We start from the raw sequence: 14,403 nt of genomic DNA on the forward strand, positions 1-14,403 counted from the left end.
TCAACACATGAACAGAGATGATTAGACAACAGTTGTCCTTCAAACAGTTCTGACGTACAAACTGGTGAGGGCCTGCGCTGTCCTACACAAGTATAGAAACTGATAAATTTGTGTAAAATGCAATCATTCATTGTATTGCTGTATGACAAATTTTGTTTTTAATTAAATAGACCGACTTTAGTCTCGCTATTATATATACATATATACATATAGCTTGAAAACAAGGGAGGAGGATTCTCGTGGCGACCGAAGGTCGGCGGGGAAAACTTTTTGGGCGTTTTTCTTTTCTTCTTTTGCCATTTGGAGACAGATTTAGAGGAATATCTCATCTTACTTTAGCACTAGGATTAGACTGTTGATGTCATCATTCAGTTTTAACCATCAATAATTGTTCCTTTTCTCATTAGAGTAAATACCGTATATATTTATTTAGAGATTTTTGTCAATTATTTGTGCTGTTATGGTTATTATTAGCTTAGTCACTCACTTCTACACTAGCTTACACTGCTCCCACTTTTCTTGAAAAATAACTAAATCTTGCTTCACCCAAAATGTTATTCACATAAGACTATATCCTAACTAAATCATCACCCTTTTTCTGGGGACCCCGAAAACCACCGGCCCACAGGCCACACACTGCCCAAAAAGCCACCACCAGGATTGAGAAAAACAAGACACAGAACAGGGACAGCCATGGAACAGCCGTGCGCTGCGGCCCATAGACAACAGGTGCGCGCAGTTATGCACAGGAGAGAGAGAGAGAGAGAGAGAGCGGCTGGGAGCATGAGGAAAAAACAATCTCTAACTGAGCATTCACGTGAAAACTCCCCGATCCATTCACAGCCAGTCCGTCAGCAAAAGACCCGACGAACAAATCAATCAAAAACACCATCCTGCTTATCAGCAAAGCAGCATGAAACAATATTATAAAGTGCTGCTTGGCGGACCATTTACATGCAAATTTACCAGAAGAGCCGACTAAGCTGACCTTAATTGACTGACTTACTTGAACATCTGTCTGTCTCACTGTGCAGCCCCTAGCCGTAACCTCGCGTCACAGCCGTTCTTTTAATACATCCAGCGTCAAGCCCTGTGCCCGCGCGTGTGGATATCTCTGTCTCCCGGCCACGTCTTGTTGCACCCTCCCTGCTCCAAATCTGTTCATGTTATGTTTGTTAATGCAACTAGCTAACTTAATGCACAATAAAACTAGAACGACCGCACCGCAGATTTATGCCTCCCCCATTAATAATAATGATTGGATTTATATAGCGCCTTTCCAAGTGCTCAAAGCGCTTCACAGAATCATTATTCGTTCACACCATTCGTACCGGTGGTTCGAAAGCGTGGCAGCCACACATCGGCGCTCAACGGCCCCTCCGACCACCATCATTCATGTCTACATTCATACCAATCATACGAGGCAAGGAGGGTTAAGTGTCTTGCCCAAGGACACAACGACAGCAGCTGGGAGGGAGCGGGGATCGAACCGCCAACCCTTGCGTCATTGGCCGTCCCGCTCTACCTCCTGAGCTAAAGCCGCCCATTAGTTCATTCTTGAGTCCAAATCGCCATTTGAGGCAAATTGGAAGAAATTCCATCAAGGCGCTCCTGAGATGTTGCATTAAAGAGCTTGGAAATTGGGTGTGTGAGGTCACAGTGACCTTGAACTTTGACCTTTAACCATCGAAATCTAATTAGTTCATCCTTGAGTCCAAGTCGATGTTTGAGGCAAATTTGATGAAACTCCGTCAAGGCATTTCTGAGATATCGCGTTAACAAGCTTGAAAATGGCGTTCAAGAGGTCACAGTGACCTTGACCTTTGACCACCAAAATCGAATCAATTCATGCTTGAGTCCAAGTCGATGTTTGAGGCAAATTTGATGAAATTCCGTCAAGGCATTCCTGATATATCGCGTTAAAAAGCTTGAAAATGGCGTTTGAGAGGTCACAGTGAGCTTGACCTTTGACCACCAAAATCTAATCAGTTCATGCTTAAGTACAAGGCGATGTTTGAGGCAAATTTGATGAAACTCCGTCAAGGCATTCCTGAGATATCGCGTTAACAAGCTTGAAAATGACATTCGAAAGGTCAGTGACCTTGACCTTTGACCACCAAAATCTAATCAGTTCATGCTTGAGTCCAAGTCGGTGTTTGAGGCAAATTTGATTAAATTCAAGGTGTTCCTCAGATATTGCATTAATGAACATCGGACAGACGTACGTACGGACGGATGGACAACCCGGATCCATAAAGCCTGGCTATCAGGGGCGGAGGCATAAAAACAAATGGGAAAATGTAATGTGCTATCTATCTACCTATCGGTCATCACAGTGCCAGTCAGGGATCCACTTCCTTATTAGGTTCATGCTGGTGCGACAAATGCCTCAAGCTGAAACCCAGTTGAAGATGACATTTTATTGGACGAACACAATGTCAATCTTATGGTTGGTTGTTGATTGGTAGGGCAGGCTAAAGCTCATCTGTTGTGAATTGCAATTAGAAAAGAAAAGAAACACCCAAGGGGGTAATGCCAATGTATCATACCCATAGGCGCCGAAACCGAAATGGGGGGAGCGAGAGAGAGAATGTATATGCCTACTGCATGTGCCTCGGTCCTGTCAAGATGTCAGCGCAGTTTCCAAATGCATTGTCGCATTTTTAAGTCCACCTGTTGTTTTAAACTGCCGAACATGCTCTCAGCTCTCTCAGCCATAAATCTATGATCCCCTCTCGCTCTCAGCTCTCTCAGCCATAAATCCATGATCCCCTTTCTGCGCAGCCACTTTTTTCATCCCTGTGTCTGTCTATAATGGCAATATACATTGAGAAGGACAAATGCCCTGCTCCGCGGCGCTCCTAGGGGAGAGCAGAGCAAGGAACTAACCATTTTACACTGAAACGGACATTGATGTGATGGGTATATACAGTGGTCTGCAGAACTGGGAGGGCCCAACGCTGCGGCGTTGCAGCGGCCTCCCGTGGCCTCCCGTGGCCTGCCGCGGCTTCCCGGAGTATTTTTTTTCACCAGCAGCTGCAGTGCGCAAAAGAGCCGCCAGGTGGCACGTGTGAGCAGTCTCTACAGGCGGAAGTCACCTGTGCCAGTGTACATTCGTTCCAAACATTTCCATCTTTGAAGCACCTCAAAGACAGAGTGACTTGTAACGTTACAATAATTCAAGGTGAGTGAGTTTCAATTCATGTTAAGGTTAATGTTCAAACACCAGCTGTTTGCATATTTCCCAGAAAGCTATAACTTTTTACACATACAGCCATGGGGTGTATATAAACCCCTCGCAAATACTGCATGATATAGTGAAGTGGGGGAAGTTTGACCATAACAACATTGCACGCGGTTTCTTTACCAAAATGCTTTGCATTGCAGATTGAATAATAAAAAAGGCAAACTGGTCAACGTGACGCGAGGGGGACGTGCGGGCGGCATTAAACGAACGCACCCAAGTATGTTAGAGAAGCAGTATAGCGGAGGGGAGGCGGACCTCTGAGCCTTCCTCATCGGACCATCGTGATTAATTACCTGTTTGAATTACAAATTTGCAGATTTAATCGTAAAAAAGGCCAATTCCACTCAACGTAACGCTCGTGGGAGGTGCAAGCGTTGTTGAACAAGCGCGCCCTAAGTAGCCTACAGTGTCAGTGCAGTTCAGACTGGGGAGGCGGACTAGCAGATTCAGCAGAAGTCATTTGTGTTGTGGAAAATGTATTTCACATTCTTTCCTGTTTTCAACCCAATGTGAGTAATGAACAGGTCTTCAACTGTGAATTCAACTCGCCTATTTGCATGAAGTCGCTTCCATTACATCCTGCTGCTGCTGTGTTTATCTCTCTCCAATAGCGTTAGGTTCAAAGCCATGCGATAACTAACGTTATCCGCCAGTAATTCTCCCTGTTTTCTGCCAGCAACACACACGTTGTTGGTCAGGATCTGTATCGTTAACGTTATTTGTTTTGGCCTTTCAATATTACTGGTAGTGATATAGTGCTTAGTTCAGCCGCTTGACTGTACTTATTAGTAGCCTATCCAGTGGTGTCTCTCATGCAGAGATCAGCTGTCAGGTTGTGAACGTGCAGCGTCGCAGCCAAACAGTATCGCAGCTACTTCATGAACCAATTAATGAATTCATAAATACCACCGCAATGGCTATTTGGTTGACATCGCACCCTCGCAACCCTAATCACATATATTATTTTGTTGTTGTTTTTCAGGACAACCCTCCCTTGCTGACGAGCCTTCAGTGAGACAAAGTGCTCCACCCTCCAAGCTACTGTACTGTACTTGCCGTGCTGGGACCAGACGAGAGCATTTTCAAGAATAAAAGTTGAAACAAACAATACTCATTGACAGAACAGAACAGAAGGCAATCATTTGATCTGAAACACTGCAATATCATATCACTGAGCTTAAAGAAAGGCTCAACAGTGTGAATGAATGAAATATAAAACACGTACTGCTGCTAAATTAAATTGCAGCCACTGTACATTACACATAACCTCTGTTAATATGTATGCTGTTAATTAACAGTCTATAGTGGTTCTTGCTGAAACGCGTACGTTGTTGCAGTGTTTGAAACAGGAATAAAACCCTCAAAGGACATTTTTTGAGTGCTAGATCCTTCTCTCTGCTGCCCTATGGAAAGCTTTTTTATCCGGTGAGCTTCAGCTGATAGCTGCTTTGAACATTGTGAATAGCAATGCCCTTCCCCCCAGTCCTTTGTTTTGCTAATTCACCCTGCCACCCTGCAGACACTGAGAAGGTTTTTGTTTTAGAACAGGTTTTCAACGTGACGCGTTTTCTATACACAAACTGGATTTCCCCTGTTTCCCATATAAGTAAAATAGCCTAACAATAGGCTACAGTAGGACAATTTGAACAAACGGTGACTAATCTGCATGGCATTCCATCAGTGAAACATGATTTTATTGAACAGAAGAGGCTGGTTGGCCACAACAGGGTGTAATATTGACACTGGAAATAATGTAGCCCATGTGTTTTTTTGTAACTTTATTTTTAAGGTTTTTGTTTTAGAACAGAGTGCATCATTTTCCAACATTTCTCCACATGAGTGACAGTTTTACAAATGCAAACTCACAAAAAAAAAAAAAACATTCAGGTCATCATGATGGGTGTTACAGATCAATTCTTAGTTTTTTAATAGTTAGCTTTGTGTTAAGTTATGTTGTTCGGTTACTTGTTCCAATCAGCTTCAGAGAGAGAGAAAAAATGGAGAGAAAAAATGGAATGAGACATGCATGTATAATATATAATACATTCAATGTGAAAATACACATGGGCCTTCCTCAGCGTTGGTCTTTGACTGAAACGTTCGTTGCTGCTGCCCAGGTACATGAGGAAATAAATCAACAAAAAGACATTTGGAGTGCTGGCTTTTCTCTTGTTCATATCTCGTGCTTGCCCTGCACCCAGTGAGTTTTTAAATATTTTCGAGTGTGCTTGCAACCTGACTTTCTACTTAATATTTCTAGTGTGGACATAGGAGGTTGTTGTACAGAATTGTTAAGTCGTGTCAAAATAAAACTTCTAAGTTGAAAATACTTGAAAAGGTGCCTTTCTGGCTTCACTTTCAGCTATTCAAAACCCAGTATTAATTTGATCTCTGAGATTATTTTTAACCAGTAATCTTGGATTGCTGGGCATTTCCAAAATATGTGATAGTGATCAGCCATTGAATTATTGCATTTTCTCCAGCAATTACCGGATTCTGGTCTATCGTTCTGTAAATATTTTCTTATTGTAGTAGTAAAAAAATCTGATAAGGTTCTTCCATGAAAATTCTCTCCATTGAGCCCATGTGGTTTTAAGGAATGGATTGAGCTGATGACAAGAATGGCAACTTGAATTTGAGGTCTTCATACTTTTCCTCCGTCATGTTCATGAAGTAGGTTCTTGATGGATGTCTGTAGCAATCATGTCATGCTGTCTGACTCAGCTGCTTCTGCTCAGTTGAACATGGAGCTGTACGATGCTGTGATTTACTGAAAAAGAAATTAAATTATTATTATTATTACTACCTACAAAATAATAACAAGCCCATACATCATCTTCTTTCTGTTAGCAACCGAAGCAGTTTGTTTACAAACAACCTGATCTTTATGGAACCTATGTTAAGTCCCACTATAAACCATTATCTGTCGTCGTTTCACGTTTTACTGAAAAATGCTGCCACCAGATTAAAGAAAAGACCCTGTGTGATGTTGACTGATGTGTTTTTTTAATGTAATGTGCGCGTTAGTTTTCCAAATTCCCTGATTGAAAAACAGCATGGCTCAGACGACAAGCTAGCTCCATATGCAGCTCCAGTCCAAAACAGAGCTATCTACTGTAGATTGATTAGCGTTACTGTAGCTACACCATGATGCATGACCGCGCATCAGTCAATATCACATAGGCCTAAATGTTTTCTTTAATCTGGTGGGAAAAAAATGCAATCAAAGTTAAAATGACACAGATATTATGGTTTACACGGGACTTAGATTTAGCTCCTATTAGCCATGTTCGCTAGCCACTTCACTTTATGGCTACTACCCTCCATAAGCAGACTACAGGCATCAGATAGGCTACCAAATAGCCTACCAACAGCACAGAACCATGTTCCTTGAGGAAACGATTAGCGGTACCATGGGGTTAATCACTGTTAACGTTACACATTCAGTTGCAGTTATCTAACGGTGGCATGGCAAGCCTTAGCAAACTCCCTAATGTTAGCGTATGATGCTAACGTTAGCTAACACAGGCCTGCTGTAGGCGACAATCTCATAATCTCCTGGCGGAGATAATAATAACAAGCCCATACATCATCTTATTTCTGTTAGGCTACTACCATAAGCAGAAATGATGTCTTACCTTCACTGTTGTGTTACAAATTTGATGGATGAGTACACACTGTAGCCTATTTCCACAGCGCTGCGTGGCATAACATACTATTATTTATTTATTTATTTATTTACCGGTATTAACGTTAGACAGCCTTCTTCTTCTTTGGTTCACTCCAGGCACTTCCTGTTGAGTCAATGAACAGAAATAGTGGACAGCGCCACTCTGCCATTTTAACCGTGTTGTGGTCACACAGTGTATCGTTTCTCAGGTGATTCAGCAGATTCAGGTGATATGCTGCCACCTAGCGTCTAATAAATATTACTGCAGCCTAATTGTTTTCATCAAAGCGGCACACCGCGGGAAAAGGCAACGCCACCTCGCCCCAACTCTGCAGACCTCTGTATACCACTCTCATACCAAAACGGACATTGATGTGAAGGCTATATATCACTCTCCTACCATGTGTGTATCACTTAGAGTGTCGAGTCATAGTCTATTTTTTATTTGTCTTTATTGAATGTTACAAAACTGCATGTTTAACTAAGAATAGGCTAATGATTATTTCCACCAACCGCTTATTTAATTTAATTTGGTTACTTCCATGTCAAAAGTTTGTAAGGAACAAGGCATGCTGGGGGAAATAAACCGCTGTGACGGGTTCTGTTGGCGGGCACGTGTAATTTACGTGAGACGCATGGTGAGGTAGAAGGACGAGGAGGGCACTCAATCTGTTGCGCCGTGAGTTGGGGCAGGCGCCGGACAGGTGGCGAACGCCGCTGCTGACTATTTGGACGGCTATCTCCACCGCCTTACCAAGTGTCAGGTCATCCGGGGACATTATCAGTTTTTCCCGGACCCTCGGCTTCTTGGTGTGCTCAGCCAACTGATCCCTTATCAGTTCATCTGGTAACACTCTAAACTTACAGGCACCCGCCAAGCCTCTCAAATCGGCAAGGTAGTGATGAACCGACTCACCCGCCTGCTGTCGCCGCAGGCGAAACAGAATCCGCCGGAGGATAACGCTCTGTGGAGCGGCGAAATGTCCAGCCAACAAGGTAACACAGTCTGCGTACTTGTCCGCCGATCCAAGGGTGTGCAAAATCATCTGTCCCTCCGTGCCGAGGCAGTGTTTCAGAATGGCCCTCTTCCTAGCATCGCTCACATCGGTCAGCCCAAGAGCCACCACATAATGACTCGTGCCAGCAGGGCCACGGAACCGGTGGTTCACCCGGGAGAGCCAGGAAAGGAGAGGGCGGTGAGAACGTCAGCTCCATCTTCATCGGCAATGTTATGTCTGAAGAACTGGCGGACTACGACGTGCTGTTTAACGTTTTATTAACAACGGCTCGGAGTCGTACAGGCTTAAACTCTCATGCTGCCTAGTCTCTAGCAGGCTTAACACTGATACTGTCAACAGTCAAAATGTTCAGGCTTACGCCTACCCTTCTGGTACTGTCGTAACACTTACACAAGCATTCCACTGGTTGCATTTGCGTTGCGTTGCGGCTGTGCTCCGGTTTTGCTACGTGCTCTGTGCTCCGCCAACACTAACCGGCTGCTTGCAGAGCACGTCACAGCTCCACTCCGCCAGACAGCTAGAGTGACGAGACCGTCAAGTTCTCGCTGTGAAATCGTGCGAGACAATTTGTATGTGGGATAAATACAACAACAAACAGGCAGAAGATCATTGTTCCCAACTGGAGACGCAGAGGAGGGGTGGACTTGCTTGGTGTTGTCCTTGTAAAAAGGATGTGTCGTGTCATATATTATTTTGTGGTTTTCCACTTCAATTATTTACTTTTCCTCATACATGTTTGTCCTCTGGCTTGATATTGAATGCTGTAAACACCTCTGCCCTGTTGACTCCATGCCTGGCTCCGCCCAACTTGCTGCAGCTTTGCTCCGACATTCGTGAAAAATAGAAGCATTGTGTGATGCCCGTGGTGGGCTTGTAGGCGTGCACTTAATTTAAAACAGACAACGCCACCTAGGTTTGAAGAGCCTAGGACTCTTTTAAATAATACAAATGGGGATCTAAAAACAGGTTCGTTCCATCGGGTGGAGAGCAGTTAAAACCAGTGGTGTATCAAAAAAAGGTGAACAAGGACACAGTATAAGGAATAACAGTTTTAATGTTTAAAATATAAAATGCGACAACAGTGATCACCTAAGTCTAAAAATAAAAGACAGGGGGTTAAAACTGCAGCAGCTAAAATGTCTTCGTTAAAATACAGCAACTAAAATGGTCCGGCTAACTCTCTGGGCCAAGCCCATAAAGTGCTCGTGCTGGATGACTGGGGGAATCCGGAGTCCACCATGCAGGGGGGCCTCCTCTCCTCCTCAGTCAGACCTACAGACAGAAACTGTAGGGGAGTCAACCGTCCTTTGCTTATATCATCCTTATTACACCTTTACACCACAGGCACATGGAACACCGAGATGGTCAAAGACTTACGCGGAAGGGAGAGTAAACTCTCCCTCTGCTGGCCGCTAGCGAGCGGTGCTCCAAGGCTGGGTTTGGGTTGAGTCTTGGTCCGGGCCTGCCCACTGCTCCTTCTGGTCTGCTGCTGCTGCTGTTAGGTCTGCTGCCTCAGGTCTGCTGCTTCTGGTCTGCTGCTGCTGTTAGGTCTGCTGCTTCAGGTCTGCTGCTGCTGTTAGGTCTGCTGCTTCAGGTCTGCTTCAGGTCTGCTGCTGCTGTTAGGTCTGCTGCTTCAGGTCTGCTTCAGGTCTGCTGCTGCTGTTAGGTCTGCTGCTTCAGGTCTGCTGCTTTGCTGCGCTCCACTGTCAGTCACTGCGTGTTCTCCGCAGGGAAACGGCACATCGGCGGGCCCGGGAAGCCTCACCCCGCCTGTGGGTCTCAGCAACCTAGGTGTGGGACAACATTTGGGCATCCCCCCCTCTCTCCCATCCCCCGTCAGTCATCTACGGTGCGCCCATAGGTACGCAGGGAGAGAGAGGGGCCCAAGCCGCAACGGCTCAGTTGCCCACACCTTACCTTGCCCACAGGCAGGGCCGTCAGCTGCTCCCCTCTCCGCCGCTTCCCCTCAGTGTGTGTCTGTCCACTCAGTGTCTGTGTTCCTCAGTGTCTGTGTCAACAGTTTATATACTTCCTCCAAACAGGTTAAGTCCATCCTCTGGTGCTGTTCAATTGGTTGGCTCAGCTCTATCTATTTTCTAATAGGCCCCCCGCACTGCCTGTCTTTCTCCTCGCAGGTGTGCTCCATCCAGCACAGATTGGTGCCAATAGACCCCGAATGGACAACAGGTGTGCAGCTGTGATTAAGCTCGAGACAATTAACAAAAACCACGTCTAGAAAATAAAAGCATGCATCAATTCAAAAGGAAACACAACAACCCAAAAAATAATTAAACACTGCAAAAGAAAGAATAAAGAAATACAAAAACATTGTCTCACCGCCCGGCTCACAATTGCGTATCTTTTTCGGAGAGCTCCGGATCGTTGGAGCTGGGAGGGAGTACAGATGCAGCCAGCCAAACTGAGACCACTGCCCCGCGACTGTCCTGCGCGCAACGTGCGGCAGTGCTGCGGTGGGAATATTTTTTTTTCACCTTGGAAGTCCACTTCTGTTTTCACCCACCAGGAGGCGCAAAAACACACCGTCTGATTAGCTTTCTGAAAGACTGACTTCGCCCTGTGATTCGCCTGCCTCTCAGAGCAGTCCACCGTCAGTAGCCTAGTACACAGTACACAGGAAAAACTGGAGGGTATTTTTCCCAGAGTAAATATTATTTTCCTCTCAAATAGTAATATTTAATCCTTTTGGAGCATAATTATTACCTGCAGGCAATAGAGTGAGCGCAGAGTTCCAGACAAAATTATATTGGAGTAAACAGCATGGTCACGCCTACTAACGCCCACTTTATTTCCGATTCGGTCGCCATTTTTCTCCCCCTATAGCCTACAGTAGCGTTAATATGACGGACATAATTAAGCAGTTGGGAAGCCCTTTTCTTCACTTGATGGATCAAATGCCAGGTAAGTTTATTACTATTGATTAACATGTGTCAGGTTAAACTGATTTGCAACATTACAGGTAGTAGTAGTTACCTACATGTAATGCTAGCCATCTGTTGAACAGGCTGGGCTGATAACATGCTAACGCTACGTTAGCATGCTAACGCTACGTTAGCATCGGACTGACTAATTAAACCTCTTTGTAGTGGTTTATCGACAGTAAGTTATTAACGCCAGGTGGGTCGGTGCAACACGAGTATTAAATTGCTAGCGGACTTTGAGACACGTGTGTTTTGCTCTGAACAGAGCGTGGGTAGGCGACTTTTGTTGCAGTTTTGTCACGTGTGGTTGACTGAGTCTATTACAGAGGACTGTAGGGTGACAGTTTTACTAGCGGCAGATGGACATAAACGTTAATTTGACACACTGGTCGGTCCAACGCCTGAACGGAGAACTGCACTGGGTTGACTAACGTTTTACTAACGTTAATGCCCACTGCAGCTGTGTCTTAAGTTAGGGTGTAAAGTCCACACTAACTGCTACGTTCAAACTAGCTTACGTTTCAACTTACGCACAGCTGGTGCAACCCACTGCAGAAGCGTGTATTGCATGGTGTACACAGCACTGTGGTTCCCAACCTTTTTTGTCTTATGTACCCCTTGAGCTGTTTTTCCATGACAATAGTACCCCTCACTCATGCGTGTTGATGATTACATACAAGTAAATCTATACAAAATATATGTTTCACTGAACTGCCGGTGTTTGGGCTTTTTAGTTGTTGTTTTTTGCCATTATCAGTAGCAGAACAGTGTAGCAGTTGACACTTGCCAGCAGAACTAGTTGCGGCACACACATCACATTTTAACAATGGGCTTATGAAATGACTTGGAATATATATATATTTATTTATCATTTTGGAGGTAAAATGTATTCCCCAATCATTCCAAGTACCCCCTGCAAGCTGCTCAAGTACCCCTAGTAGGTACAGTACTGTATGTGAACGGAAACGCACTCAACACACATTGGAGGTGGAACTAGAGATAGTGCTTTTGTAATACGACTGTAATTGTAACACTCCTCATAATGCACAAGTTGTACTGTATATCTTAACTAGTAACTGTTAAAATGACTAAATTGCTGTGTATATTTGTGATAATGCAATTGAAATGATCATTTATTAATTTATTTGCCATCAAGGATGCAGGCTGTACGAGAGAAGTTCCAAGAGCGCCAGAAGTGGCAGGAAGGCACGCTGTACAGGAAGCTGGGAAAAATGGTAGGGCTGTCCCAGAGTCTATTTTTCAAATACAAATAGTTCCCAGATTGATTCAAACATAATATTTTGAATGCATTCCCCCCAGCTGGAGAAGCCGGATATAAGCTCTTATTCTAACAGCTGAAACAGTGTCTGCGTGAGCAGTGCGTGTGCGCTGCAGAACTGTTTTTAATTTTGGCCCCCATGTTAACACGTTCAGTGCCAGCGACGCCATATGGCGTCATTAGAAATTTACCGTACAGTGCCAGCGACGCCAAATGGCGTCATAACTCCAAATTGTTTTTTTGACGGGGGGGTGTCGATCTAAGCTTCTTACGTCGCCTCTAACAATATTGTAGCTATTGGAGGTCGATAACCTATTTTACAAACCCATTAGGTGGCGACAGCACTCTCCTGATCAGAGAAAAAGGAGCCAAACACACAGAAATAGTCACTGGGGAAAATGAGGAAATCGCATCGCATCCGTCCGTATGCATCGACGTGCCTCCATAAACGAGCACAACGCCAGCTGTGCCCCCAGCAGCAGCATCCGCTGTCACAACTGAGCACCTCCATGTACGCTGCAACAGCACATTCACATAATCAGCCTTATTATTCCGAACTGGAAGCATGCCAGCCCGTGACAAACACACGCGGAACCAAAAAGCTGAATGTCGCGCACCATTCACTGTGTGTGCGCAGCAAACTCAGCAGAGACTGAGAGCCACCAGACACATAAGACACACCCAGGAGGCGTGTGCAGTTGAGGGGGGGGGGGGGGGAGCACGGAGAGCAGCAGAGCAGCATACACTTCACCCAGACAGACCCAGACATCAGAAAATTAGCTTCAGAGTCAGTGATGTGCTTGAAATGTTTAATTTCACAAAAGGCTCATTATCTCAGCTCGTAGAAAAAAAGGGATGTTTTTGCTTCAATCAAGCTATCTTCTCCGGCTCATAACTAAAGAACGGAAAATGGGATCAATAAACTTTTTTTTGCAGGTGATAGAAGAGAGTCTCATCGTTATTTGTGCGTGTTCAGTGTTTACATAGTAATTATTAAAAAAATTATATGACTGTTTTAAAATGCATTGCGGCCTATGTGGCACAGCAAGCAACCTTTTGCCCAAGGGCCGTGGCATTCAAAGTGTTAACAGGTATATCTTGTCTGCAGATTGAGCAGGATTTCACTCTGATGTCTCAGAGACGGAGAGAAGCCAGAGCAAGCCGCCGAAAGCCACGTCCCCGCCGACAGCAGAGGAGGAGCAGTGAACCGACACACACTATATCTACTGGCCTCATTGCCGTTACTGGGAAAGGCTGGAGCCTTGTTACGTTAATCTGCATTCTGCAATCACAGTATTGCAGTTTTCTTACTGTGGGATTCGACACCCGTACTCACCAGCCTTTCTCTTTTTAAAGGCCGCCTCTGAGGGAGCGGACGGCGGCGGAGCGGAGACGGAGCCAGAGCGCTGTGGGTCAGCGGATCGCCTGAATGCTGGTGCCCGCGTCTGTTTTCACACGGCTCGCGCTCCTCTCATCCCCCACTGCACGCCCGTTCATACCGAGACAGCTGTCTCACCCAGCGGGAGGAGGCAACTCCGCCCGGCGGGCAAGCTGTCAGACAGGGCATACAGTAGTAGCCTATAGGCTACACTCATGGTCCCTCTCTCGTCACAGTGTGCGTGCGTGAAAATATGATCGTTTCCAGCTAAGCAACACCAAATAATAGTGTCGAGTGACAACAAAGATCTGTGAGAGACAGACAAAAGTGTAGAGAAAGAAGCATTTCTAAATTGGGATAAAACTGAAGGGAAGGGGAGGCAGAAAAAGACGTGAGGCTTTCTCTAGAACAGTAGGCTATTTACAAAGCTATTGAAAAGCTCAGCTTTGCAAATGTTATAGGCAGCTAAAATTAGTGCATGTCAGCAATTTGAAATTGAATGTGACGTTCCCAATTCTATATATTAAATTCTAAAAAACTACCCTCGACATTTGGGAAGGCTAAGCCACACAACTAGTTCGTTATAATCGAACATCATGCTTTGAAGGCGACTTTACGATGATGAGGACGGTGAGGACTCAATCACAGCAGATATCCACTGATAGCCTACCACGCAGATCTTACAGGCACAGGCAGCAAAACCCGACGCGCTGATAGAAAAATCTCCATGGACGTGCCGCGCTGCGCTCAGGCCTCGCCCCCCGCCCCCCCTCGCTTCCCACAAAGAAAAGTCTACCGTAAAAAGAAAAATAACTCCCAATTAATTTAGCTCTTTTTTGTTTTCATTTCCCAAAATGTTTCAGTGCGAACT

At 45.0% G+C, this 14,403-nt stretch overlaps 1 protein-coding gene across 1 annotated transcript in view; it reads right to left on the minus strand.

Annotated features, from left to right (window-relative positions):
- The window catches only part of srd5a2a (steroid-5-alpha-reductase, alpha polypeptide 2a), a gene marked incomplete at its 3' end in the record, with an annotated part of 128,304 nt that overhangs the window by 35,666 nt on the left and 78,235 nt on the right, over positions 1-14,403 (minus strand). The window lies entirely within an intron of this gene.

This window comes from Poromitra crassiceps (assembly GCF_964638095.1).
Source record: "Poromitra crassiceps genome assembly, chromosome: 4".
NCBI classification, from domain to species: Eukaryota; Metazoa; Chordata; class Actinopteri; order Beryciformes; family Melamphaidae; genus Poromitra; species Poromitra crassiceps.